Genomic DNA, 6,497 nt, shown 5'->3' on the forward strand with positions numbered 1-6,497 from the left:
AACATTTCCTGTAAGGAAACTTTGTGTAGTTTTCTAAATTTTAAGAAACAAAGTCTTGTTTTAACACAACAGACTTTATTTCCTGTATGCTAGCAGTGAAGTCCCTCGTGAATCCTTAGAGTATAAAGGAAACAGTTATATTAAGTTGGCTTCATGACAGTTTGCACTCTACAGTCTTCCAAAACCCCCAAAGCATTAGACTGGTATCAGTTTTCCTCTGGGCTTGTCGAAGCTGGCCCTGTAATCTCTGGTGCACCTCTGTAAGTCCTTGCTCAGTTCTAAAGATAATTAAAAAGGTGACAAATGTCATGCCACTGGCACAGTATTTATAGATTTAAGAAGTGCTTTCTCCCAAGTTTACATGCAAAAATCCTTAGCAGGTTTACGTCACAGAGAGCAGACTGTTGCTTGGGATAATTGGACTGGTTCAGGCTCTTGTATATGGAAAAAAAGAGTGTTAATACCAGTAAAAGTGAAAGGGACAGATACTGTCATCTTTTTCTGACACAGTGAATTTGACTTTCTGCACATTTTGTTTTCCCTTTTTTAAGCACCTTACTTTCAGAGTACAGTATACATGTAAGAATTTTGCATTTAAGAACTTTAAGAGGATTTTGTCATGGCAAATGCTTTATATTCCTGCTTATATTCCTGCTTTATATTCCTGCTTTATATTATAACAATTTTTAAAAGGTATTTTGTTGGAGGTAAGTATGTGAAAGTCTACTTTAATATTTCACATTCATCTGGCAAAATGTAATTCTACACACCTATAAAGCAATATAAACACATCTGTCCACACACAGTGTTATGTGTCTGGAGAGAGAAACACACGCAAAGAAAAAAGCTCATATAAAAGCAGAAATGCTTTACAGAGTGCACAGACTGACTATGGTGAAGCCAACGGCAGCTCCTCGTGCTGTCACTGAAGGAGAATTTTGCTGTCTGAAGCCTTTTCCTCAGTGTCAGATGTCAAAAAAGTTGCCGAGCTTATTCTGGTAGGGAACTGGGGGGGGGGGGGGCGGAATAGGGAGTTGGCTGAACAAAAACACTGGCTCTTGCTGTTTGGAAACAAAGGTCTAGAGGAATATTCTGCTTTTCGTAAAACAATATGTAGAAAATTACTGTCATGATATTGCAAGGCCCTGTAGGGAAGCCAGCCATTATAACCTGTCCAACAGGCTTAATAATTCTTAGCTGTGGGAGAGACATAATTAAGGCCCATTGATGTGGTCACACGTAAGCCCAGAATGCAGACTCTTTGCGGTTTTTAACCTAGATTATGTCTGATGTTAAAGAGCAGTTAATAGGTTAAGAATATGTGGGAAGAAATCTTTGTGCAGTATATACTCAGGTCCTTGAGAATGACCCGACTAAAGTAATTCTGATGTATTTAAGGGCCTTTTTCCCTGAACTGGAGTGAGGACTTTCTTATCAGGACTTTCTGCACAGTTGCAGATAGTTTGGTAAATTGGAGATACACTGGACTTTATTATGGCTAATGGTCTTTTATTTTAGACAGTGTTCTCTGAGCTGAATCTTGCTTTCTGTTGTGCAAGGGGACTAGAGTAGAGGGGAAGGAGGACAGAGGCAGCCTCTTCCTCAGCTCCCAGTAAGGGGCAACAGGGCAGGATCTCGCCCTAAGGCTTAGAGAAGCGTGAGGAGAGAAAGGCAATGAATGCTTCCATTCATGCGCCACATCCCAGCGCCTGACTAGCCTGCTGCTGGCCTGGCAGCAAGGCCGACTCCTCAGCTGCCGAGTACATAAACACAGGCAAGGCTAAGTAGTGCTGAGCTCACATGCTGTTTCTGTTTAGAGCAAAGCAGAATTTATCCCATTTCCTCACCCTGCTCTAGACTTACAGATTGGTGGAAACATTTCTGGCTGTTCTGCTCCCTCTTAAAGTCCTGCCTAGGGCAGGGTTTTGTCTTTCGGTGCATTTTCAAACTATAGGTTCAGAAATCTTGTGAGTCTGCCCTTGAACACTGGCGCTTTCCAAGTGTCCTTCCACCTGGCACCGGCATAGGAACTATTACTGCTGAAGGAAATCACTCGTCTGTTTAGACTTGTAAACTCCCATGTAAATGCTCTGAAGGTAACAGCTGATTTCACAAGAGGGTGTTCTGCAAGACTGGACTGCTCCAGGCCAGCTGATGTGGAGGAGTTACATCTCCAAGCACTCAGGAAGAGTTTTTTCATCTTCACTTCCGCTTGCCCACCTTTGAGAAGCAAAGCTGAAAGAATCTCTGCTTATGATCCACCAGTAAACATGTTCTTCACACCGTTTGGTCAACCTGGATAGCTCCGGTTAATATAATAAATATAAACTGTTTTTTAGTCTGGGTAATCAGTTTGAGTGTGAGTCTATTAGGTGAACAGGAAAGTACCTATTTCCTTTTATTTGTTGCTGTTTTCCTTACTGTTACCGGCTTAGGAGCCAGCTTGAGTTAAGGACACTTATTTTTTGGCAGTTTATAACAAGTCTTACTAAGTGAAAACTTGTGTCAGAAATGACCCAGAGGGCTGTAAAGTTAAAGGAAAAACTACTACTTCGGAAGATCACAGAAGTGGAAAGATCGCAGCCTAATTCTGACCAAAGCTTTCAACAAAGGCTGCAATCGTAACCCTATGGGTCAGAACATAAAAAAGAGTTTCTGGCTTAAATTCTGTTAAAGGAAGTTTTGTTATCAACCAGATTGGCTTTTCCTTGAAAAGATAATCTCAAATAACTGCTAGTTCTCTCCAAAAGCACTGTGGAGCCGAAGTAAACTAGCATTTTGTTATTGAGTAGTTCTTATCTTTTGTTTGTAGTAGGTGGGTACAACCAAACTGTCATTGTTCTAAAGGAAAACTGCATTCTTCCTGCTCCGAGTAGTGAAACACAAAACAGTGCTGTAATGTTCAGCTCCAAAGACTTGAAAGTAGCTGGCTAGATTCCTTCCATTTTAATTCTTGTGTTCTGCTGTGTCTCATTCTTTCCCTTAAATATTAACATTTAGGCAAACAAGTTTGTGTTACATGTATGACAGAGGTTTGAAGTGAAAGATACTACTACTTTTCTCTTCATTGCCAAAAGGGGAAAACATAATATCTTACGGATTTAAAGGAAAATAAAAGAAAGACATTCTTCAAAGAAAATAAATATGACTATGGAAATACCATCATCGAAACTGGCAAAGATTCAAAAGAGAATAGAAAGCATCCAAAAATTCTTTCACTGAGTCCTAGCTTGGATTCAGACTGTTTTAGTTATCAGACTGTTTTATCAAGATATGCATTAGTTGACAAGTATCAAATATTCAGAGTTACTTCACTTTTCACCTGGTTGTCTTCTTCTCATGGAGAGCAGGTGATGTATACTCATTTTAGAAGTTGATTTTATTTTCCCTTCCCCCCTTTCTGCCATAAAAGAGGAGTGCCAGGTAGACTCTAACAAAATAATGATACGAGAAGAAGTTGACTCTTGATAAAAACAGCTTAAAAGGTTATTTTTAAGCTATGCCAGGAGAAATTCAGACTATCCGCTTTCAGCCAATGAACCGAGTTTCTTGCAGCTCTGCAGTGACCATTCCAATAAAGTTAGGCTGTTCTGTAACATTTTGCAAGCCATTAATGACTTCTGGGAACATAAGTCAAAGTCTCATAAGTAAATTCTGAAATTGCACTCATGCAATTCTGCACACTCCTGTTTTTCCAGCCAAAAATACTCCATTATAGCAGGTGCAAATCAGTTAATGCCTTGAAACAAGAGATTGCCACATGCAAATGGCAAGCAGACAGTTTTAAAGATACATTTTCACAAATCACATTTGCAGAGCAAAAAGATCCCCTTGTCTATGTGCAGAGGGGCCACAGAGCATAAACAGACTTGGTTCAGTCCTGTGAGACCATTATTTCTTTCGCCCCCAAACGAGTTCACCAATGCTCCTTGGCCATTGTGCTGTCTATCAGAAATTGCATCCAAAGACCAGTCTTACTTACTGGGACAGGAGAGAAAGCAGGCAGCTCACATGAAAGGGTGTCTCTGAAACAATTAGATAGCAGCATTTGCACAAAAACCTTTGCTTGATTCAGTGCCAAGTGGCACAACCTAGTCGAATAGGATTTCTGTCCCACACTTCTCTGTCCTTTGCAAACAGCATAAAAGGCTCGTTCTGTCACCATGTCTCCCTAGAGGCTGCATCTCCTCCATCTTCATGATGGAAATGAAGCTTTTCAACAGACCCTTGCTAAATGCCTTCATGATTGCTCAAACACGTTGTCTATACGGTACTTGTATTTCCCTCCAAATCTTCTGTTTTTATTACCTTTCCCTGTATTAATCCAATTTGAAACCAACAGTCAGCTTGGCAGGATATAGAGTTACAGTAACGCAGCAGATAAAAGCAGTGCAAGATCAGCAGTTTGTAATTCTTTAAAGAAACTTTCACTAATACGTTTACTCTCACAAATGAAGGCACTGAGAATGAAACTAGGACTGCAGCTATGGAATTTCCACCCAGCTTCTTTTCATTTACAGTGGCATGCTTAGGAAAAGCCTGACAGACTACGGTAACATCATACATTTTATAAATGTTAGAAGTTTAAAAACTCACCTTCTTCTCAGATTTTTTTTTGATTTTCATAAATTAGAAACATACATTTTAATCTAACATTGGCTATTTTAAGATAGAACATCCGGAATAAGTAATAAATTTTTTTTCATAAAAAATTTCTACAACTGATTGCAGTACTGCTGTCAGCCTTGTATAAATCATATAGACTCAGTTGAGCTGATACTGTCCTTTAATACATTTGCTGTTAGTTTGGACAGAGGGAGAGTCTTGCTTTTCATTCAAATAAGTTTGTTGCTGCTTTTTGTTTTTTAAAGAAAAACAGTGTCTATTTTTCCTCAGTGTCTATGATCCTTTAGCCTTTCCCTGCTAATACACCAATCGTGACGTGTGTGTTTTGATCACTGGGGTATGTATCAGACACCTATCAGCATTGGAAATAGAACGGACAGCCTTTGGTCTGTATCTTCAGATTGCCTTCAGGAAACTAGTTCATGAAAGTAATTATGAGCTGGTTGTTGACCTAGGAGGAATAGTGTTTAAGACATCAGTTCCCTGGGAGGCTGGTTTTTAATTACAATTTCACCAAAATTAGCCTTCTATTAATTTAATAATGCTATGTGAATGAAGGACAGATTACATGTGAGGAACACAAAGTTCCATCAAGTGAAGCTTATTTGTCAATTGACAAATTTGTGTGTGTGGGGGGGTGTCTGTATTATGGGACAGAAAAAAATACAACAGTTCTGAAATTGCACAATAGAAATCAAGTGAGCTTTCGAAAACACGTGTTTAAACAAAACTGATTTGTATTCTTGTACTAGATTTGGTAGTCATGGAAGGTAAACTGCTAGTAGTGGTCACAGTAAGCCAGAGCACAAGCAAGTACTGTGTGAAGCGTTTGAAGAAGCTCTCTGGCTCTCACTCAGTACTTCGATATTCCCTCTCTTCTGCTGGCCTGCACTGAGACTGCATATTTTACCAATAAATATCTGGTTGTTCTAGGAGGTGGGTGTAGGTCTGGGAAAGTGCTCATTAAGCCCTTTCGTTTATTGTCTGTGGCACAATTTGAACCTAAACCTCTCTGAAGCTTCGATTTCCTTTTTGATTTTCATCACCATGTTTCCTTATAGCAGGATGATAGTCCCATGACCCGTACAGTTAAAATCAGCAGGAAGTACTTTGAAGCAGAGGTCATCTTGCAGAAAACAGCTTTATAAAGGACAGGGTTTTCCACAAAAATTTACAAGAACTGCAATAGCTTTCATTGCAAGAGTTTTGCACGGCATTTATCATCTGTGTTGAAAAAAAAAGAAAGCCCCCATGCATCTCATGCTACAGTGGTAATGGAAAACGAAGAGAGAGTGAGTCGTGATACAGGAAGATCGGCATTTGTTGACATGCTTATTTAAACTCAAGTGACTTCTTCCGCACAGTATAAAATTTCACATCTTATATTCTTTTCTACCTCCCCCCCAACAAAAATGCAGATGTTTAAAATGTTTAATATCTCAGTTAATGGATCAGAAGGAAATATATCTGCATCACAGATAAGCAACTATACATTTAGCTGTGTCAGTGATAGGCTTTAACTACACATGTATTTATAACAAGAAGTACTCTTTGATTGATAACATCAGTTTTACACACATCTTTTGTTATATTTGCTAATACCTGAGGAACTAAGCTGAACGAGGTGTCTGACGTGGTGGTGGTTCTCTAAACAGAGAAGGAGCGGGGAAGGGGGTCTCTGCAAGTAAGGATTTCTTTCCCGTTTCAAACAAATTATAGGACTTTATCAATGAGGATAATATTGTATATATAACAAGTCTATTGTAAATTGAGGTTTCATGAATGGGAGCACAGACACTAGTGAGTCATCCTCTAATATTACCATATCCTTGTCAATGTTTCACCCAGAGCATTTCATTTGAATCGTTGCA

Source organism: Dromaius novaehollandiae, chromosome 8 (assembly GCF_036370855.1).
Source record: "Dromaius novaehollandiae isolate bDroNov1 chromosome 8, bDroNov1.hap1, whole genome shotgun sequence".
NCBI lineage: Eukaryota > Metazoa > Chordata > Aves > Casuariiformes > Dromaiidae > Dromaius > Dromaius novaehollandiae.